This window comes from Desmodus rotundus, chromosome 1, assembly GCF_022682495.2.
Source record: "Desmodus rotundus isolate HL8 chromosome 1, HLdesRot8A.1, whole genome shotgun sequence".
In the NCBI taxonomy this organism is placed as follows: domain Eukaryota; kingdom Metazoa; phylum Chordata; class Mammalia; order Chiroptera; family Phyllostomidae; genus Desmodus; species Desmodus rotundus.
In genome coordinates, this window is record NC_071387.1 from 120,144,943 (window position 1) to 120,167,743 (window position 22,801).

The 22,801-nt window shown below is 53.3% G+C and overlaps 1 protein-coding gene across 2 annotated transcripts in view; it reads left to right on the top strand.

The window, feature by feature from the left end:
• Positions 1-9,680: 9,680 nt before the first annotated feature.
• The window catches only part of SRRM3 (serine/arginine repetitive matrix 3), a 53,514-nt gene continuing 40,393 nt past the window's right edge, over positions 9,681-22,801 (top strand). For both annotated transcript variants that reach the window (XM_053930214.1, XM_053930224.1), the window contains exon 1: positions 9,681-9,772. The gene's annotated coding sequence lies outside the window, so the exon portion shown is untranslated. The remainder of the gene's footprint in view (positions 9,773-22,801) is intronic.

Below are 22,801 nucleotides of genomic sequence, written 5' to 3' on the forward strand. Positions count from 1 at the left end.
ATGTGTATAAGCTGTGTGTGTGTCTGGTGCACGCGTGTGCTGTGTGGATGTGTGCGATGGGATCAGGTAACTGGAATCTATTCTGCCGGCGAACAGATGCTGGAGGTAAAACTGGGTCACATCCTCCAAGACAGCCTCAGCTGCCATCACTGCAGCTGCCCCTCCCCATTTCCACCCCCACCCTCCAACCAGTGTGCCCTGTTCTGGTCGAAACATGTGGACTTCGGCGCGTGCTCCAGGCCTCCAAGGACAGCTTGCCGCACACTGCTTGGGGGTAGTAAGGGTCCTCAGGCCAGGACACCTGCCCACAGGGACAGCCTGGATGCTTTCTGGACGGACATAGTAGGTGCCCAGTGCAAGATGGAGGGAAGACAGGTGGTGGGGTTGACCTGCGGTGACCGTCCAAGGAAGAGAAGGCGCACGTCCCAGGCTACAGCGACGGCTACAGGGCTAGGGCTGGCCGCCTGCACCCCTCCTGTGTCCCTCTACTGACATTCCCCCTTGTTGCCATCCTGTCTTCTTTCACTCATGTTCTCTCTTCACTCCAACCTTCCCTCTCCTGGGCATTAACACTTTTTTTCTTAAAGTACAATATATATACAGAAAGTGCAGAAATCATGCATATACAGTTCAATTAATTTTCACTAGTTGAACACACCCATGCACCCAGCATCCGGATCAAGAAACCAAGCGTTACCACCCTTCCTGTGCCCCTCCTAGTCACCACTCTGCAAGGGTGACCACTGTCCCAACCTCTAACATTGTGGATTAGTTTTGTCTAATTAGTCATGGCTAACCCCAACACCTGAGCTCCTCTCCCAACCCAGAGCAACATTAACTCCTCCCTGAATGTGAGAAGTGAGGAGAAAGCAAGTGTGGTCATGTTATCGGTCTCCACCTTCCACTCCAGTGCGGCAGGCAAAGAATGAAGGACCTGGCAGGCCCTTGTCACAGACACCTGGCAAAGGTCTCCACAGCCCTTGCTTGAGTATTTCAGGGCTAAGTGCCATAGCTGGACAGTGAATAATTAGTTCGTATAAGTGTGTTAGTTGTGGCAATACTAGCTGCTATAACAAATAGACTCCAAAATTTCAGTAGCTGATCCCTACTTGTTATTTCTCATTCTCTAACAGCCTTTTTTTTTTTTTTAAGATTTCATTTATTTAATTTTAAAGAGAGGGGATGGGAAGGAGAAAGAGAGGGAGGGAATCATCAATGTGTGGTTGCCTCTTGTGCACCCCATGCTGGGGACCTGGCCCACAAACCAGGCATGTGACTTGACCAGGAATTGAACCTGCAACCCTTTGGTTCACAGTCCAGTGCTCAATCCACTGAGCCGCACCAGCCAGGGCTCATTCTCTAACAGTCTTATATTGATGTTCTTGGTCAGCAGGCAGCTCTCCTCCATGTGGTGATACAAGTACCCAAGTTCCTTCCATCCTGTGGCTCCCTCTCCCCTCCCCAGGGCCTTAGAGTTTTGAGGGTCCTGCTAACAGATGGGAGAAGAGAGGAGAGGGCACACCTGCTTTTTAGGTGCCTTTTCCAGGAAATTGTCACGTCTGCCTACATTCTGTTGGCAAGAATTAGTCACATGGTCTATCTACACGCAAGGAGTGTTGGGAGATATAGTCCCTGGGTGGACACTCACGTCACACTGACAACTCTCTACTCCGGAAGGGGAGAATGAACATTTGGTGGGCTTGTCACAGTGGGCCTCGCAGGGAGGGAGAGCCCAGAAAGGATGCAATCTCTTTGCTCTGGCCTGGAGGGCAGAGTTCACTGACTCCGTGCCTCATTCACTTATCCATTTGAGTGGCTTCTCACTCATTCATTCATTTGCCAATTCATTTACTCATTTTCCCCACACCCTTTACACACACTATATCCACTCATCTGTGCACACACACCCATACACACGTCCACACCTCCTATGTGCCTGTAAGACCCTGTGCAACCTCAGGGACAGAATAGCTGCACTGGCCAGAGCCACACACCCACCATGTGGACAACTCACAGGGGTTCGGGCTTGGGGTCCCAAGAAGCTCTGGGGCAGAGGAAGACATGTGAGGAGCCGAGGAATTGGCAACTTGGTTCTAAGAGGTCTGTCCCTCCCACAGGCCCACATGCGAGGGCCTGAGTGCATCGGAGCCTCAGGGAGGAGGAGGAATGCATGCTCTGACCATGGCGGGGGCCAGGGCTCCAGGCCCAGGAAGTAGAAATATAACACTGCACAGCTCTCAGGCCAGTGGTTCAGGACGCAAGCTTGGCTTTGGGTCAGATAGACTGTGGCTCAAGTCATTGCCCAGGTCACCTATGACTGGATGGCTGTGGGCAGCTGTGACCCTCTCTGATCCTTGGTGTCCTCGTCTGTGCGATGGGACAATGATCCTCAGCTCATGGGCTCATTGTGAGAATTAGAGGCAAGGAGGACAAGCACAATCACTGGGATACAAGTGTGTTCAAAGTGGGCTGCTCTCACTCCTGGGCCCAGGCTAAGGGGGCCTGGGTCTGTGGGGGACTTAATTCCAAGTCCCCCGAGTGCATAAGGACGAGGCTGCTGATTATAGTTCCTAACTTCAGCCAAGGCTTGCCTTGGGCCCTGGTGGGGGCTGAACCATTGGGACAGTTGTGAGACCTTGGTCGGGGAGGGGGTTCCCATGTAAAGCCCTCAGGAAGAAGCAGGCAGAGCCCACAGGCTCAGAGTACAGCCCCCTCCCCTCTTCCCCCATTTCCCCTGATTCCAGCAAAAGCTTCCTTCCCTCACTCTACCACATCTGGGGGACCTGCGGAAGGACCCTAATGAAGGCAGTGCTCAATCCAGAGCAATGGCTCCTTATGGTGGATTTACAAATTGAGAGGAAAGCAGGAGACTGGAAGGAGGAGGGGAGCCCAGGGGAGGCGAATAGGGGAAGCTGCTGCCTCTGCTCATTTTTTATTAAAGATCTGCTTCAAGGTCAGCTTTGCCTGTCTGCCACAAGGGACTCCTCAATTTCCCAGGCTCGGCAAGGAGAGAGAGAGAGATGCTGTAAGTAGAGGAAGGAAATGGAGAAGAAGCAGCCTTGGGTAGGCCAGAGAGGTACAGAGAGAAAGAGACAGTGTGATTCGTGAATACAATGTGGACTCAGCAGAGTGCCGGATGCTGAGAGGGTGCCCGGGCGACAGGGAAGGGAGTGAGGAGTGAGAAAGGACAACAGCAGGGGAACAATGATGGATTGGGTCAGGGGCAAAGAATGGACAGTTAAGGTATCAGATGGGGGAGGGACACAGATGCCCAGGTTTTGTTATTTTTCAGGTAAAAGGCACCAGAACATTATTGGCCTTTCACCTGCATCACCAGTGCACTGCAAGGCTATAGCAATGAGAAGGTCTGTAATAATCAGAAGAGGGATACGTCCCTCAGAGACAGGTATTATTAGCCCCACCTTACAGAAGAAAAAACTGAGGCTCAGTGAGGCTTTTCCTAATCCACACGACCAGTCAGCGGCAAATCTGGGCTCAGGCAAGAGGAATGTGAGCTCCAGGGTGGGTCAGGGCCACAGCAGCAGTTCTGCAAGTTCAGGAGTGACTGTGGGTCCACCACAAAGAGCATGACTCGCAGATATGGCACATTACACATGGCCACCAGCCCTCCTGGTCCCTCCTCCCATGCAGAGGCGGAATCTATATCCCCACCTTTGAATATGAATAAGGGAGCACTATTTTGAATAGACTGTTTTAACCAACAGAAGGTGGGGAACTGCTTTAACCTATAGAAAATGGGGCAAGTGATGTGCCTTCTGAGCCCAGGCACTAAGTGATTGGCAGCTTCTACCTCCCCTCTTTCGGAACACTTGCTCCCAGATCCTTGAGCTGCGGTAAGAAGTCTAAGAACTTTGCTGGAGACAGCACGTGAAGAGGCCTGAGACTGCCTGGAAGAGGAGAGAAGGAGAGCCAAGCCCAGTCCTCCAGCCACCCCCACTAGAGCCCCGGACAAGTGAATGAAGGTGTCTTGTACCTTCCGATCCACAGCCCATCCGTCGGCTGAAAACTACCAAGCGACTCCATGGAAGGTCTTGTGGAGCAGAAGAATCACTCAGCCAAGTCCTGCCCAAATTTCAGACCCACAAACTTGCGAGATATAATAAAATGGTTGTTGTTTTGAATCATTAAGTTTTGGGATATTTGTTAGGCCGCAACAGACAGCCGTTAGAGTGGGTCTGGCGAGCGCCCGCTCAGACACCACGGTTAGCGGGCACTTGACAAGGCAGCTCTGACGCAGACAGCCGAGGGAACGGCTGCAAAGCCAAGTGCCCCCAAAATGCACACCTCCATCGCATGGCCGCCATCGCTTCGCCTCCATCGCTCCGCACAAAGATATAAATGGAAAGAGACAGGCAGAGCCAGAGAAGAAGGGAGCAGAGCAGATTGCGGGGTGGAGAGGGAAAAAAAAAAGTGGAGGGGGAGGACAGAGAACAGCTTGGAGACAGACAGAAAAACAGACAACTTAATTCAATAGGCAGTGATTCTTGCCTCCTCTGTGCTGGTGCGGGATGTATGGACAAAGCCACGGCCCAGCCTTGCCTTCGTGGATTTTGCATTCCAGACAAAAATGGCAGGGAGAGAGGGTGGAAGAGACGAGGCAGAATAAGAGAGAAAGGGCAGGGCTAATTCTGAGGTCAAGGTCTCTGGGCCTGTGAGCGCAGGTGAGTGAAAGCGCCAGCCTGGCTTAGGCAGGCCTCTAATCGCAGGGTCTTTCTGGCCCTAGCCTCTGAGCATGAGGCCCCTGGAAGGGCTAATCAGGCACCAGGGGTGGGAGGCCGGCAGGGCACCCAGAAAGGGAATTTGCCCTGGAGCTGAAGAACATGGAAACTGAAAAGTGTGCTACAGCAAACAGAAAGGCCTGTTCAGGATGCAGGGGTTGGCGGAAGAGGATGGGGGGAAGGAGGCAATGACAGACTGAAGGCAAGCGAGTCCGGCTAAGGGAGGAGTGGGAGAGTATGACTCTGCTCCAGGAGCAGGGCTCTGAATTAGACACGGAGGCCCAGGTGCTCTGAAAAGGTTTATTGGCGGCACTATTGTTCTCAGAATACACATGGCAGAATGTAAGACAGACGCATTTTGGCTGGTGAAGCTAGGCAGAAGATGGGCTGAGAAGACATCAAGCATCAAGGGAAGCATTTTAGACATTCAGTCAACAAATATGTACTGAGCACCTATACCTACTATGTGCTGAAACTGGGAATACAGCAGGGAGCAAAGTCCTTGCCCTCATGGAGTTCAAGGTCTAGAGTATGAAGACAGAAGAAAACACAAGTGGTTGGATAATATGACAGATGGTGATAAGATAAAAATAAAAGAGTGTACTCTACAGGAACTATGCAAATGGCAATATGCACACACAGAGATGCTCAACACCGCGCATCCTCAGGGAAAGGCAAATCAAAGCCAAAATGAGGCACCAGTTCAAACCTGTTTGGACTACCACATTTTTTAAAACAATAGAAACTAACGAGTGTTGATAAGGTTGTGGAGAGGTGGGAACTCTTGTGCGTTCTTGGTGGGAATTACCCTGATAAAGCTGCTGTGGCAAACCGCATGGCGGTTCCTCCAAAGTTACACATAGAATTACTATGTAGTCCAGGGGTTCCACTTCTGGGTACACGCCTTAGAGAACTGAAAGCAGAGACTCAGACAGATCTTTCACACTCACGCTCACAGCAGCATTATTCAGAATGAATAAACAGAATGTGCTCTACCCATATAATGGAATATTATTCAGCCTTAAAAAGGAAAAAAGTTCTGACACATTCTACAACGTGCATGAATTTGAGGATTTAATGCTAAGGTACAGAAAGGCAAATTCTGTATAAACCCATCTCTATAAGGCACTTGGAGTGGTCAAATGCATAGCGACAGAGAGGAGAGTGGTGGGCACCGGCGTTCGGGGGAGAAGAGGTGGGGAGTTAGTGCTTCATGTGTACAGAGCCTCAGTTTGGGGGGGGTGATGGCCACACTGCAATGTGATGTACTTAGTGCCGCTAAGCTGTACGTTTTTTTTTTTTTTTTAAGATTTTGTTTATTTTATGTTTTTAGAAAGAGAGAAATGGAGGGAGGAAGGGAAGGAGTGAAACATCGATGCAAGAGGAAACATCAGTTGGTAGCCTCTCGTACGCGCCCTCACTGGGGCTGAACCTGCAAGCCAGGCATGAGCGGCAGTCAAACCAGTGACCTTTCAGTTTGCAGGGCGATGCCCAACCAACTGAGTCACATCGGAAGGGCAGTTTGTACATTTTAAGTAATTAGGCTCAGTGGGTTGGGCGTCATACTGCAAAGCAAAAGGTTGCCAGTTCCATTCCCAGTCAGGGCAAAAGCCTGGGTTGTGGGTTTAGTCCCTGGTTGGGGTGCGTACAGGAGAAAAGCCAATCAGTGTTTCTCTCTCACATCAATGTTTCTCTCCCTCTCTTTCTCCCTCCCTTCCTCTGTCTCTAAAAATTATTAATTATTTAATTAAAATCTTTAAATGGTTAAAATGTTAACTGTTATGTATCCTTTACCACAATAATTCATTTTTTAAAGATTTTATTTATTTATTTTCAGAGAAAGGGGAAGGGAGGGCGAAAGAGTGGGAAAGAAACATCGATTGTTTGCCTCTTGTGTACCCCCAAACTGGGTACCTGGCCTGCAACCCAGGCATGTGCCCTGACTGGGAATTGAATCAGTGACCTTTCAGTTCGCAGGCTGGCACTCAACTCACTGAGCCACACCAGCCAGGGCCACAATAATTCTTTTATGGGAGTGAAAAATAGTGCTGGGCAATGAGATGCTGTTTAATATGGGGAGGTCTTGGAAGGACTCATCGATCAAGTGCTATTGGAGCAGAGATGCATGTTCCAGGAAAGAGTAAATGGGGAGCGGCGGGTACCAGCAGCCCCAGGAACAAGCAAGTCCTGGCCCAGGTAGGCATCATGGGAGGTGCAGAGGAGGGACTGTTCCAGGAGGTGGAAGCTCGGCAGGAAGAAGGGGGAACTAGAAGACTTAAGGACTCACAAGGCTCTGACTCGAGACTGGACTTAAGAAGGGAAGTTGCATGGGTCAGGGACCCAGAATGAAGTGACAGACCCTCCAAAGGTTTAATTGAGGAGCTTGATGAAAGGACTCTGCACAGAGGTGTGGGTAAGGATATGGGAATGGAGCAATAAAGAATAGAGAAGCACCTGGAGACTTATAACAGTGGGAACCGTTACCACCTCTAGGCCTGAAGTCACCACAGGGAAGAAGCAATGCCAGAACTTGGCCAGAAGACCTGGGGCTGTGGACAAGGGAGTGTTGGACCAGAGCTGGAGAGGATCTCAGCAAGAGAATAAATACCTAACTTCTCTCTCCTTCCATCCTTCATTATCTTGGTGATGCTTCACCCTTGGATGAATCCAACCAGAAGTAAAGAACAAGGGAGCCTGGGTAACCTGGCTGCAGAGGTCAGCTTCCCAAGGCCCAGAGCAGAGCAGAGATCGGTGGGAAAGAGACCCATAGGGGCAAACAGAAAAGCCAACACAGATGGTGATGCCTTTTGTTGAAATGAGTAACACAAGGGAAGGAGCCCTCTTTAGAGAATTAGCAGGCTGGTAGGGAAACCAAGATAGAGGCCTGTCTATTCCTCCGATCCAGGGCAAGGCAGCGCAAGGGGTAAGAGTGCTCCTGGGGCTCCCATCCCAGGTGTGGTGCAGGAGATGGCCCATGGAGGCTGGAAAAGCTTGCTGCCAGCCAGCTTGCAGGGGCCTCTCCCTGTATCCCCTGAAGCAGCTCCCACTGTAAATCTATGGAGCAGCCGCTGCAAGAGGCAGATGAGGGGACCCTGGCCTGTGTGGCTCAGTTGGTTGAGTGTCATCCTGCAAACTAAAAGGCTGCAGGTGCCATTCCCAGTCAGGTCACATGCCTAGGTTGCAGGTTCAGTCCCGGTTGGGGCGTGTACAAAAGGCAACCCATCAATGTTTTTCTCTCACATCGACGTTTCTCTCCCTCTCCTCCTTCCTCCCTTCCCCTCTCTCTAAAATCAAAAATTTAAAAAAACAAAAACAGGCAGATGAGGGGGAGGGCAGGAGGTATGCCCAACTGGGGCAAAGTATTCCTGGGCACCGGTCCAAAATAGAGGTGAGGCCAGGGCTGGTCAGAAACCAAATCAGTGTGATGAGGTTTAAAGCCAATTTGACTTCATTTAAGGAATGGGCTTCACTCTGAGAGGTTGGCCTCCCCGCACCTCCTCTGGCCTCCCCCCTACTCCTTCCACATGCCCAGTCATGGTTCCCCAGCCAAGAGGCATGCAGGCCCTCCCAGCCAGGCAAAAGGGGCAACCCATCCCAGACAGGGAGAATAAGCACACTGGTGTTAGGCCAGCCCAAAGCCCCAGCAGATGAAATATTCATGCAGCCAGAAGGCAGGAGACCCGCAGAGGACCCACCCCTGGGGCTATGGGGCTGTGGTAATGGCAGCAGCAGCTGTAGCCCACCCCTCTCCTACATCTCAAGCTTTGTTCTGCAGACTCGGCTGGGCCTGCAGGATCAGGGATCCAACCACTCACACACAAACACACACACAACACACTCTGAAGACACATGTGGGGGTAAAGAAATTTGGAGGGAAGGAGAGGGGAGGAGGGCACACACAGAGTCCAAACACAGACACAGAAACAGAAGCACATCATACCTATGTACAGACGGGGACACGTGCACGTAAACCCACGCACGGCAAACGTACACGGGACCCAGGGATGACTCTCATGGTCACATAAAGGCCTCCTTAAAATCTGCCTCATTTGCCTCACCCTGGTCCCAGCCCTTCCCAAGCCTGCTCAGGTACTTCCAGCCCAGCTTGCGGAGGCAGGAAGCTTCCACCTGGACACCACTGATAGGCTCCCAGCAAAGACCTCCACGTTCCTGGCTTCCCTTAAGGAAAGGTCTCTGGGCTTCCAACGCCCCTTGGGGAGCCCGCCCCTGAATTTCCTCCACTCAGCGGGATCACTGTTTACACAAGGAAAGGGAGCGGGGAGCCACAGGACTGACAGATCATCCAAAGCCAGGAAAAGTAACTAAAGGGTGACTTGAACTCAGGACTCCAGACACCTAGGCGAGCGAGCACCACCGAATTTTGAGCACCATTCTCAAAATTCCTCGCATCCGTTGAGATGGCCCCCACCACCACCTGACCCAGCCTGGGTCCGGCCACCATGTTGCACGATGAAAGGGGTGTTCTGGGGCCGTCTCCTAGCTGGATCGTGCGGCCCTCTTAGACATCGCTGCGCAGTGTCCTGGCCAGAACTCAGCATCCCGAATTCCACTCCCAGTTCCCAATTAATAACCTCCCTTGCTCCAGGCGCCTCCTGAGTCTGGGGTGCCCCCACCTACAAGAAGTGGAACAGATGTCCCAGAGTGGAGAGTACCCTAACGCCCCATCTCTCGCCTTCGCTGCGGGGCGGGGAGTGGCGGCCCGGGGCGGGGCGGGGGGGGGGGGTTGGGGGCGTTGGGGTGAGAGCCTCCACACCTACAGAGGGCGCTGTGGGCGTCAGGCCGCTCTGGCCGGCGGGCGGGCAGGGAGGCCGCCTCTATGGTGGTGCGCTGTCCAGCATTTCAGCAATCGGAGGCGGCGGCGCCCGCGAGGAGACGGCGGGCGCGGGGCCGTGGGGGGCCCGCGGAGCTGCCCTGCCGAGCCCAGCCGAGGAGCTGGCACGGAGGCGGTCCGGACAAGCGGGGCCGGAGGGCCTGGCTCGAGCGCCCGGCGGAACGCAGCGGTCAGCAAGGAGGTGAGAGCCCCTGGCGGGGTGGGGGCATTTCCCAGAGGGGCTGGGGCTGAGTCGAACCTCGGGCCTTCCCAGCTGGGCTGGGGTGCTCCGAGTCTACAGGCACCCCCACCAGAGGGTAGGTTGGGGGACTGCTAGAGTGTTTGGTCGGAGATGCGAGGTACCTGGGGAACAGAGATGAGGGACGTTGCTCATTTCTCAGACAGGAATGGAGAAAGTGAGAGCCCTGCAGGGTCATGGACAAGACTCCTCTGGGCATAAATGACCATGGCCTGCCTCATGAGAATGCTGGAGAGCCGCCTCACTGCAGTCCAACTGCCGTCCCCCAACTGAGGAGAAGGACCTGCTCCCTAGGGGAGGGAGAGGCGGATGCAGGGACCCTGTGGAGATGCTGGTCACTGGGAGGGGTGGAGGAAGTAGGCCCCCACCTGAATGCTGCGCTTCTGTCCAGCAGGGAGTGGCAGCACAAGGGACAGCCTGGCCCCTTTCTCACCTGCCCATATGCCTCTGGGGAGGCAGGAGCTGGCAATGAGAACTGGGTCTCTCACACAGAATGCCATTTACTCTCCCACTGGGAAGAGGATGGAGGACACTGAAGTGAAAATAGCCACTAAGAGTTTAGGGAGGGTTTCTGTGGGTTCTCTGGATGCCCAGGGAGAGTTTCTGGAGCTCAGAGTGGGCCCAAACCTACAGAAAATCCTTGGTATAAAGGAGAGATGAGAGAAGAGACGCAGCCTCTGCCTTGCATCCTCCTCCCCCTCCTTCCCTGGGCTTCTGCTTGGACAGTGTTGAGCCTCCTGCAGTTCCTGTTCCTGGCAGCAGGTTCATTGTGGGGATGGATTTAGGGGAGAGCAAGAGAAGGGCAGCCAGTTCTGGCCTGGTACTACAATATCTGTGCTCTGTCCTAGCCATAAGTTCTCACTCCTCTAAGGCCTCACTCACTCACCTACTTCTGGCATCAGGGAGCCTGTGATGTGCTTTTGTCCTGAGTCAAGAGAAAAGGCAGGCACTTTGATGGAGAGCAAGACAAGGGCTGGAGAGTTTCTCTGTCAAGGGGGCATCTTAAGGTCATGTCCCCAGCATGTGCCAGATTCTTCCCCAGCCAAAAATAGGAGCAAGCTGGCTGGGAAGTTGCTCCCACACAACACCAGCTTCTTGGTTCCTTAATTTTATACCCCATCCCACTCTCCTGTGAGGGGTGAGGGAGGAATTCTTGAAGAGTGAATAAAGACTTGATTGGATTTTAAGAGGCAGTAGGGGGTGCGGGGGGGTTTGGAGTCATGGATTCTGATGTCTGAGAGACATGGGTTCAAATCCAAGCTATGTGACTTCAGAAAGCCACTTAACTTTTCTGAGCCTGTTTCCCAATTTGTAAAACAAGTACTGTATAGCATGAATAGTATCTACTTCATTGTTCAAGGAAATAATCCACATAATGGATGGGAAACAATTTTTAAACTGTAAAACACTGGGCAAGTGTTAGTAAATTAAATGTGAGTAAGAATTTCTGAAGGAAGAGGTGGGTAAAGGTGGAGAAGCTTTCAGCATTGTCTAAAGCGCGTCTTTCTCTTTTCCCAGAGGAGGTGGGCATTGGGTGAGGGCCTGATACCAGGCTCCATGCTAGGCACAGTGCTACAGCTAACTCAGTTAATCCCCACAAAAACTTCACAAGGAAGCCATCATTGTCCCTATTTCACAGCCGAGACACAAGAACTGAGTGACTTTCCCAAGGTCATGAAGCCATACAAGCTGTCTTCCCTAGGGCAGAAGTGGAGCTCATCATCTGTCCCAGCCCCTTGATATCAAGGCCCAGTTAAATGTCAGTTTCTTGATTCATGCTGCCAGTGTTCCAGGTGGAGAGCCTGAGGCATATGGGTGAAGGTGTGCAGTGCAGGGAGGAGCTGACTCCCTCAAGGTCGCTGGGGTATTTGGAGGTAGAATGTGCTTTGAACTGGCCAGCCGAGTGCCCCCACTTCAACCCACCCCCACCACTGTCATGCCTGCCAAAGGGGAAACAGGGATCTGACAGGCCCATCTGCTCACTGCTGCACCCACTTCTCACATCCTAGGCCTGCCAGCCTCTTCCTGACCTCAGCTAGCCAGTGACTGCTAGTTCCTTTCTGAAGCGGTTAGTCCTCACCCTCTGAAATGGGGTTTTGGTCACGAGCAACTGCCCCGTTGCTGGCATGTGCCTCCCCTACTGACTTTTCTCTTCCCCTGACCACTTCATTCTGCCCCCAGGGTCAGAATCATAGTTCCTCCTGTGCCAGCAAGCCTAGGACTCTGTGGAGGAGATGAGGGAGCCCACCCTCCTCTTTAACTCCTATACACACTCTGAGCCCCTGCCACAGACCTGTCACCTCACTTACATTGTCTCATTTCATCCTCACATAACCTGGTCCTTTCCACAGAGGAGCAAAACAAGGCCTGGAAGCGACATGACTTCCCCAAGGTCATGGAGCAAAGTCTTGGAGCAACCCTAGCCCACTGCCTCAGGGGCCCAGTATGGCTGCCACAACACCACTCTGTCCGCAGTTCTTCAGGCTCTCCTGGGGGAGGGTCAACAAGGGCACAGTGGGTCAGTGGGAGTTGGAGAGTAGCACGTGTCAGAGATAACAGAAGGGCTCTAGGACAGGAGTCCAAAGACTCTTTCTGGAGCCATCTCTGACCCTATCTTCTTGTGTGACCTTGAGCCAGTCCCTTCTTTCTCTGGGCCTCAATGTCCTCAACCACAAAATGGTAGGGCTTGACTAGATGACCCTGAAGGCCCTACCAGCACCAAGATTTTAAAATCTGTCTGCTCTATAAATCTGCACGTCGGGAAGCCTGTGGGTCCATCGGCAGAAATAGAAGTCATCGCCAGTGTTTCAGGTTTGACTTACTCATTGGAGCTGAGATTTAAAGTGCACCCATCTCCCCCACCTACAAACTTGAGGACTTAACTCAAGGGGGAAAATATGACTTGGAGAGGCCCAGTACGTCGCCTGGAAATCCCAGGCTGAAGCCCTTCTGGCCCAGGATACTGAAAATACCCTGCACACACCTCCCAGAGCTATTTGCCAGAGTCCAGGAGGCCCCAAGACACACAAGCACAGGCCCCTTGTCCAGGGAAGCAGCAGGGCTGTGGTGGCTGAGGCTTGTTTGTGGAGTCTTGGGGACAGGGAGGGATTTTGCAGTTGATGCTCCAAAGAGAGGATGCAGGGCCCTGCGGAGGGGGTGGGTCAGTATGGCAACTAGTCCAGGCCCAGGGGGGAGGGGCAGCCAGACAACAAATGGAGAAGTTCCTTCTTAATTCCAACACCTAGGCTCAGTGAAGGGATGGGGAGTTCAGAGAGGAGGAAGGGTTTATTTAATGAGGAAAGAAAAAATCAGAGAGAGGGCACTCAGTAAGAGTGGGTTCAGAGAGGGAGGGGTTGGGAGGTGCTTGCTGAGGGAACAGAGACAGCAGTGAGAGGGCGGAGACCCAGAGAAGCAGAAGGGCCCCTGGCTGCAAGGGGCTCCTTAGAGACCCCAGCCAGACCCAGTCTAGATGTTCATGGTGGCTGAGTGCCTGCTGACACCGTTGGGTTTCTGCCCCTTCACCTTCCCCTGGGTCAGGAGCACAGGAGCAACAACACCATCCCCAGAAGCCAAGCCCATCCAGAATGGGGCTCTCAGGGGCCCAGGCAGATGTGCCAGTTCCAGGGTGCCCAGGCTGACTTTTGACCTGGGAGGAAGGCCTCAGCAGCCATGTGGTCTTTGGCTTCAGAGCATTCCCCAAAACCCAGGGTCTCCCATCCCATCACCAAAAGCCAGCGGCCTATTCACTTGCAGCACTGCTTCCTCGGCAGTCAGCCTGGCCTCAGTCTCCTGCCGCCCCCGCCCTGGCCTGCTGCCCACTGCAGAGGCCGCTGTGCCAGCTGGAGCTGGCGGCCAGTGCCACTGCTCCCTTAGTATCCTGCCAGGGCCTGGGAGGGCCATGAGGCAGCCTGGGCCCAGTGAACCAGACCTTGGGGTACAGGCAGCTTTCTGTGCTGGGGAGCTCTTGGCCTTCCACTTTCTAGCTTTGAGTGTAGCCTGTGGCTTTGAGCAACTCCCCAGGACCCCCCAGGATGGAGACATGTAAAAGTAAGTCTCATTGAAGTCTTTTGATTTGGAAAACGACACATCTTTATTGTACAAGGCTTGGGAAATAGAGAAACCAAAGAAAATAGGGATCAACAGTAGTCCCACCACCCAAAGATAGCCACTGTGAGCAAAGCGAGGGGGAGAATTTCCCTCCAGGATTTTGCCCATGTGTTCACAGATCCGTAGACTTAAATAACTGGGAACATGCTGTTGGGGGAAACCGGTATCTTCTTTTGTTATTCAGTCATGAGAACTTTCTGATGCCTTTGAAGATTCTTCAAAAAGCTTTCTTTTAATGGCTTCATGAAGGCTGGGCACCGGCGGAGTTGCTTCTCAGGGAGCCAGTGAAAGCTGCAGGGAGACGCTTGCCCCTCCCTTGCCCTCCTGGGTGGAGCACACCTTCCAGGTCTGCTGGCTTCCATTTCCCTCCGGGAGGCTGGCTTGGGGGTCTGTGACCAGGGCAGCCAGGGACTGAGGGGGCCTGCTTCCTCAGTCCACCCACTGCCAGCGCCAAGGTGGGTAGGGCCAAGGCTTCTGGGGAAGAGGGAGCATGAGAAAGTCATACATCCCCTGGGGAGGGGGAGAGCCTGGATCCAACAAGACCTCAGAAGAAAGAGTTCAGAACTGGAAATCAGGCAAGTGCCCATCTTCTGGGCTCAGATCTCTTCTGGGTCCCGACCTCCACAACCAGGTCTTTTCCTCTCCTGTAAAGTGGGCGTCACGATACTTTCCTGCAGGTGTGACATGAGAAGCGACTCGGGCAGTGGGTGCAAAAGCTCCCGAGAAAGAATACCCAGTGCACTCACCAGGGACGGTGGTCATGTGAGTGTGTGAGCACTCAGTCAACATCTTTAGCGCCCCCTATTTTCTGTAGGAGGAGCACTGAGGACACCCTGACCTTGAGGAGCTCCCAGACTAGTGGGAAAGGGAGGCATGAGGAAACTGACAGCAACGACCTATTGAGATTCTGCTGGGACTAAAATGTCCACGGTGATGTGGCAGCCAGAGGGGGCTCCTGGGAGAGGGGCATTGAAGGTGGGCCTTGGAGAATGACAGTGAAGGCACCAGACAGAGCTGGCAGGTGCATGGCGCTCCGGAGAACAGTGTGGACAACGGCACAGAAGTTCTGGTGAACTAAGGGGATTGTGAACTAGTGTAGTCACAGCACAGAGGGCACTCCTGGGAAGAGAGGGTAGCCAGGGGGAGTGGTAGACTGGGCCAGGTCTGGAAGGATGTTGAAAACCACTGCAAGAGCGAGGAATCTGTTTGGAAAGCTTTGGAGAAGTCACGGACAGTCAGATGTGCACTCCAGGAAGCTCGCTCTGGCTACGTTTGATGGGGGGAGGGGAGACGGAGAGAAGGAGTCCAAGGACAGAGAGGCTGGGAAGGAGTGCTGGCACAGTGGGAGAGGGGGCAGGCACTGGAGACACTCCTCTGGAAGATCTGACAGGGATGTATGTGCCCGTGCTCCAGGCTGGGTTCACTCAGGGAGAGAGAAAATGGAGCGGGGACAGGATGAGAAGTGAGGCATCTGTGCTCCACGCCTGTCTCAGCTGCTGGCACAGACCTCAGTGTCAGACAGAGCCCCAGGCTGGGGTGCGTACGCTGCAGGACTGGCAGAGGAGCCCAGCTCTCCCTTCTGGGATGGTGAGGAAGCTGGGACACCCCGCAGACCTTGCCTCTGGGCGGTCCTGTCTCCCCTTCCTGTTTGACATGGTGTCACACGCTCTTCTTGATCCTTGTGACCCACCCATTATTGTTTCCAATAATAAGGGAGGCACACCTCTCTTCTCTGCCTCCCAATTTCTGTCCTCTTCTGTCCCTTGCTTCTCATACATTAGAATGCATAGATGGTCGTTAGTTCATTCATTCATTCATTCATTCATTCATCAAACATTTTCCGAACTGAAGGCTCAGTTATCTTTGTCATCCCCAAACCCTGTGGGAGGCACTGGAGAAAGGGAGGAGCTACCCTCAGTCTCCCGAGGGGCAAGGCCCCTAAACTGGTGGATGTTTGAGGTGGAATATGGTTATGGGAAGCCTCCCCATGGCTGCTGGGCAGCTGGGTGGCGTGAGGGTTGCCTGCTTGGGTGGCTTTGGATCTAGTATTTACAGATGGACCTCAGGATGAGTACAGGTTTGCCAGGGGGATAAACAAGGGAACAGCACTTCAGGCAGAGGGAACAGCATGAACAGAATGATGGAGGAGGAAAGAGCGCCAGGCACTTGGGAAATAGTGTGGCTGGAGAATCAGGGCCTGGCCTGAGGGGCAAGGGACCAGGATGGAGAGAGAGGCCTCATGAGGGGCCTTAGCGTTAGGCAGGGGAGACTAACCATTCTCCTGCAGGCAGCAGAAAAACCACGAGGTGTTTCAAGCAGGTAAGCACACAGCCAGAACTGTTCCAGGAAGGTCACCCCCGAAGGACGAGCACAATTTGGACAGATGGAGAGAGCAGGGGGGCCTGCGGTGTGCTCTCAGGACACAAGTCACATGTAGTGCCTCTCCTACTGCGGCTCTGCTCTTCCCAACCTGGGACATCCAGAACCACAGTAGCCGTGGTCTCTAGAGGCAGAGTCCTGCCTCAGCATTTCCAGAACCTTCCGTGAAAAGCAGATTCCTGGGACCCATCTACTCAGAATCTGAGTGTGGGGCCGGGGAGGTGGGGGTCTGCATTGTTAAAAGCTCTAGGTGACTGCACATGCTAGAGTTGAGAACGGTGCCTCGTTGCTCTGCACCTGCTGTTCCCTTTAGCTGGATCCCCTTCTTCCTCTCCCTCTACCTCCCTGAACTTCAGACTCTGCTCACATGTCTTCTGTGCAATGCCTGTTCCAGGCCCTCTCCTCTCTGTCCCCCCAAGTGCCCGGTGCTACTTCTTTCTTGGCCCCTTTTACCCTCTATCCTGGCTGGCTGTTCACCCTCCCACCTCCCTCAGGAATCCTCAGGAGCACTCATCTAGCATTTGCCACGTGCCAGCCGCTGCTCTGGGGGCTGCAGGTGTGCTCTTCATCTAGTCCTCGCAGCGTCCTATGAAGGAGCCAGGCCACAGTGGAGGATACTGGGTAGTACCTGCATTGCCCAGCGAAGATGCGGTAGTACCACAGAGGCTGCGCTGGTCCGGGATGCCCCAGACTAGGAGGTCTTCGAGGGCAGACACCCTGTGTTATTAATGGTTGCAGGTCCCCAGTGCAAGCAGAGGGTGTGGCAGATGGGAGGTGCTCAGTCTCCCCATCTGTAGGATGGGCTTAAGGATGGCGTTCCCTGCCAGGGCTGCTCTATAGCTTGAGGAGGTCTCTGGTCTTAACGGGGTTGCAGGCTGTGAGGTGTGTGGTCCGGGTGGGGGTGGTGGCAGCAAAGGCCAGGACTCCCCTCGGGGATTCTAGGATGAACATTTCCCAGAAAGAAGGCCTTTTTCCACCTTTGCCGAGCTCAAGTTTAGCCTCTCCCATTGAAGTCAGACCCTCCGAACACTGGCCAGGGGCTGGGAGAGAGCTTGTGGTTGTGGTAGGGCTGGACAACCTGGTGGCAGAACAAGGTGGAGACTGGGAGAAGCCCCGCAGCTGCAGGAGCAGCCCTCACCCTGAATCTAACCTTCAGGGGCTTGCCCCTTCCTGGAGCAAGGAGAAACTGCCCTCCCTACCATTCATGCCTCCCACACACACTCCCTCGGGAATTGTAGGTTATTGTCAACGATGTTTTTAATTAACTGCTTAATTAACTATTTAGGTTAATCAGATTAATTGACATTAATTGGCTACCATTTGTCAAGGACCCTGGAAAGCTGTGCCTCTCAGAGTTAAAGTGTGTGACTGGGGCTTGGCCGGGGAGCCAGGGCAGAGCTGTCACTGTGCTGTGGAGCTGGGAGGAGTGGGTGGCCGGCAGTGGCAAGACCAAGGACACCAGGACTGGCTGCTCAGGGACAGTGCACCTCTCAGCAGTTCTCTGGGCTGGGCCCTCGGGCTGCTGAGTCCTGGCTCTTCCCACTTTGGGAAGTGCATCACCTCTCCCTCTTCCTCAGTTGCACTTAAAAAAAAAAAATGCTTGATGAGTGAAGAGCCAGATCCTTTTGATTCCTAGGGGCTATGAAGGCCTCGGAGGGGGAGAGACAAGGAAATCCTAAATAAGCCATGATATAAGTAGGTCACCACGTCCCAACTGCTGGGATGAATTGTACATACGCAGTTTAAAAAGGGGGCGGGTTAGCGGCATTGGGTAGATAAAATATGCAAAATATTAAACTGTGATAAAATGATCAGATTTGCATTATTTAGTCAATTTCAGCCCCCAACACCCATACTACATTTTATGTCTGTTTTAAAGAACAACTTACAGTTTTAAATTATAGCACTAGAAACAAAAAAGAAAAAAAACTACTATGAAATTCATCCTACGCTTTGGAAAAAGAAAAAACAAAGGCAACCCACTCAAAATTGAGAGTGTGAATTTGTCTTCAGAGCCGTTCTCTCAAGATTAAATGGCTCTCGCGTCTAGTCCAACGCTGAGCTGAAGGTTGGTAGCCTACAGTCTCATCTTGATTTTGTCACTGACTGCCCCCCAAGGGTCACCTCTCCTCTCTGACGAATCCTGGGTCTGTATTCCTGAGAGAGTGCTTACATGGAGCAGAGGAGGTGTGGATTTTGAATATTCTAGAGATGAATACAAATGTGAGGAGAGAAAGGGGTCCATTTTAATGAGAGGGTCAAGCTTCCAGAATGGAGAGCACTTCCTGGCAGGGGGAGTGGCTCCCCACTTGGTGACAGAGATCTCTAGCTTGGTAAGAGAAAACCTGGAGAATGAATGTGGGGTCTTTCCCCACCCCCCTTAACTGCCCTACCCTGCAGCCCCTGGGGGAAGAAGGACCAGGAGAGACTGGAGGCTGTTGCCTAGCAACGAGAGGCGCATCTGGATCGATGAGAATGGCAGCTGAGGCTCCAGCCCCCAGCCCGGCTCTCTTTGATCTCTCCCGGCCCAGCAGAAACCTGGGGGGGATGCCCAGGGCAGTCAGCTTGATTAGAGCTGAGTCCATAGAGGGAATTTTCCATAATGAGATTGTGTGGGCAGTGGAGGCAGCTGCCCCTGGCTTCTCTTGTCACCTGCCCCAGTGGGTAGAAGGGCCTTATCTGTCTGTCCAGCACTCTCTTCCTGCTGATGGCTCCCGGGGACACATCACCACCCAACTTTGATGATTCGCAGTCCTGGACTGTCAGGGACTCTGAGCCTGGCTTTACCCTGGCCCCAGGCTCCTGACATGTCATCTGGATGAGGACACTAGGGCCCTGAAAGGAAAAGAGGTCTAGTTATAGAGCTTCTAGCTCACCTTTCCCTTCCTCAACCCAGCTCCCTGGTGTGAGCCTGGAAGGGTTGGATCCTAGGGGGAAGAGGTGGAAGAAAAGTGGGGACGGAACTGATGAGAGTATATGGGCTCCTCTGACTTCACTCCAGATTCACCCCCAGAGGCCAGCATGGGAGGGTCCTTGGAGAGCATGGAGTCCTGGTACATGGGGCTCTCCCTAGGACTCCTCACCAATGCCATCTGGCGCACGCCCTCCCCAGGACGCGGAGATCACCATCACCTCCGTGACAGCCCAGGCCATCAGTCACGCAAAGGTCCTTGCTCAGGCTCCCATCCCGAATCTCCAGTCTAGCTCAGGCAGCCACAGGGAAGCTGCCTGCTCCCTGGCTGGGAGGCTACAGCTCCCTGAAGGCCAGTGAGCACCCAGAAGAGGAGCCGAGTGGTCTAAATGGGGACAGGGATTCCTTTGTTCCACCAGAGCATAGGGGAGACTAGACTACTGCTTGCTTGTTTTGTATCAGTACTGATGCATACAGGTCTGTCTACTAGGTGGGACGGGTTTGTATTATTTTCAGTGACCAGTACTGCTCGCTCTGCCCTATTCCACTGGTCTCTCTTACTGGTTTACATCGGTTTGCGTGTTCCCCGCCATCCTCTGTTGATGTATCCAATCTGATTCAGGCTCCCTGCGGTCTGTCCTGGGCTAGAGTGGCCACTGGTCTCACCCAGGTGGATTGCCTGTACTGTGCGCCCCTGTGTAGCTGAGGCTTCCTTGTCCCTGGGACCTGCCACTCAGATCCTCTGCTCTGAGAACCCAAATCAGAGCCAAAAGGAGCAAGAACAGGGGCCCTAGGCTGATGATGGGCGGGAGCCTGGATGCCAGGCTGGTCCAGCCTTGTCTGGCCTAATCCTTCAAAGACAGAGCTGGACTCCAGTGCTTACAAAGTGTGTGTGACAATGTGGTCGTGCAAATGCCAACACACAAAGTCTAGGCATATGGAGAGCAGGAACTAGGTACCGTTTTCACTGAAGTCCCGGAGACAGCAGTGATAAAACACAAGTAGTGAGCTCGCCATTAGCGCAAATACAGTCTGGGTTTCAACAAATGTTCACAGATGGCTGCTTTGTGCCAAACTCTGTGCTGAGCACCAGGGACATGTAGATGGAGGCTACCCAGTCTCTGCCTTTGGAGAGCCCTCGCTAGGCCAGGCAGCAACCGGTTGCAAGAGAACGAGATAAATGCTGAGAGTGGCAACGAGAGGGTGAGGCTCCAGGAGCACAGCAGAGGTGTGTCCCCCCGTGGAGGTCATGGAAGGCTTCACTGAGGAGGTGATGCTTGAGCAGAGCCTTGGAGGACGAGTGGAAGGGTAAGAGCACTCCAGGCAAATAGGACAGCACAGACTGGTGTGTTCTTGTGTGGGGCCAAGTGCCGGATGTCTGAGACCAGTGGGGGCTGAAGGGCTTTCTCCTGCGGTCAGTGGGCTTGCCCTCCTTCCCTTGCCTGCTCTGGGCACCCCGTTTTGGCTCTGGGAACTTAGCCAGCCCCAGCACCTCTGTTCCGCAGCACAAACTGAGACTGCAGGGAAGGGGACATTCTCCGAGCCCTGCACAGGGACCCCTGGGCCCAGCACAGGGCTGCATAGGGAAGGGCAGGAGAGGGACCAGGGGCACTGTGACACAGGCCCAGGCCGTGGTGCCAGCATCTCTGTGGGCCGGGCTGCCTGTCCCTCCTGGAACCAGAACTGCACCAGCCCAGCCAGACCCAGCCGGGGACTCTGGCCAAGGACTTCCTCTGGCTCCGACAGGGGCGGCAGGAAGCTCTGGCTGCTGAATAATTGAAAAGCAGGCTTTCAGCATTTCTCCCTCTCTCTCCCCTCCCCCACAGCGTCTTCTGGAGGGTTGGGTAACAAGCAGCAGTGCCAGCACCGCCCGCCCTCCCAGAGAGTCCCCAGGAGGCAGAGAGGAAGCTCACCCGCTAACCCTCTCACTGCCGGCCTGCCCCAGCGCCTTCCTCCCGCCTCACCCTGCAGCATCTTCCTACCAGTGAATACTGGTCTCCACTGGTCCATGTGGGCTGGTATCTGTGGAAAGTGACCTTGTTGGCCTACTGGTCTTCACAAGGTGGTACTGATTGGGAGTGGTAAATTATCTACGTGCTGTGTTCTGATCTATACCGATCTGTGTGTCCCACTGGTTAGCGCACGTCTGTGGTGGTTTAGACTGGCTGTGGCCCAACACAAAATCGTAAATTTACTTAAAACCTTTTTTTTTTTTGCTCATCAGTTTTCTTTAGTGTTTGTGTATTTAATGTGTGGCCCAAGACAACTCTTCTTCCAGTGCAGCCCAGAGACAACACAAGGTTGGACATCCCTGGTCATGGGAATGAGAAATTAACACTTACACATAGAACTTAGTGAGTACCCTTAACTCACTAAGGGTTAATTCCTTAAACCCTGAGGGGGTTACTTATATCAACACCATCTTACACATGAGGAAGCTGAGCCCAGGGTGAAGTCACTTTAGGACACTTAGTAAGTGATTTGAACCTGGGCTGCCTCTTCTGCTGCTCGCTGATCTGCGCACATTTGTCTTGAGGGTTGTTTTTTTTTTAATCGAGCCTATTTATCAAAGCATTCCAAGTTTCAGGCCCGTCTTGATTCATGTGGACTGGGTTAATGTGGAGTTAGAGTGACACCTCTCTCTAAAGGGCAGGGGCCAGCAAAAGTGAGGGCACAGAAGACCTTTTCAAAATGCAAATCTGACCATGAACTCTCCAGCTCAATAGCCTTCACTGGCTCCCTCTGACCTGCAGGGTACAGTCCTAGCCTCTGTCCCCTCCCACCACCCCCCACACTCTACCCAAGACATCCTCACTCCCTTCTTTGTCCCACCAGCTTCTACTTACACTTTAAGATCTCTCCTCCAGCCCTGGTTGGTGTGGCTCAGTTGATTGAGCACGGGCCTACGAACCAAAGGGTTGCCAGTTTGATTCCCAGTCAGGGCACATGCTACCCCAGTGGGCCAGGTCCCCAGTAGCAGGCACATGAGAGGCAACCATGCATTGATGTTTCTCTCCCTCTCTTTCTCCCTCCCTTCCCCTTTTCTGTAAAAATAAATAAATGAAATCATAAAAAAATGCAACTACACATTTGAAGACCTCTCAGCTATGCTCCTCCCTGCCACACTCCCCAGCTCCAGCTCCTCCTCCAGCCTGGCTCCAGGGCCAGGGGTTGAGGTGGGGTGGGACACACTGAGTTTCCTTGAACCCAATGGGGATGGGTTTTCTTTCCCAGTTTGACAAAATCTCGACACTCATTCTTACAAAGACCCAGACTTAGTTTTACAATCTAAGTACATGGTGGTTTCATGTGTGTTTGTCAGTTTCATCACGTTCCTGACAGTTACAAAGATTTTTTTTTTCCTCCAGGAAACTCAGGAGGCACGTCCCTCCCTACCTCTCTCCCACCCTGGGCTTTTTCTCGGGAAGGGCTCACACTGTGTTCGCAGCCCCTACCTCATGAGAAAGCAGCTCCCATCATGGTCTCACTCCACCCAGGTTCTCTCAGCCCCAGGACCCTGCACCCTGCCTGCCCTTGCCTTCAGTCTGTCCTGTCCCCCACCTGGACTCCCCCTT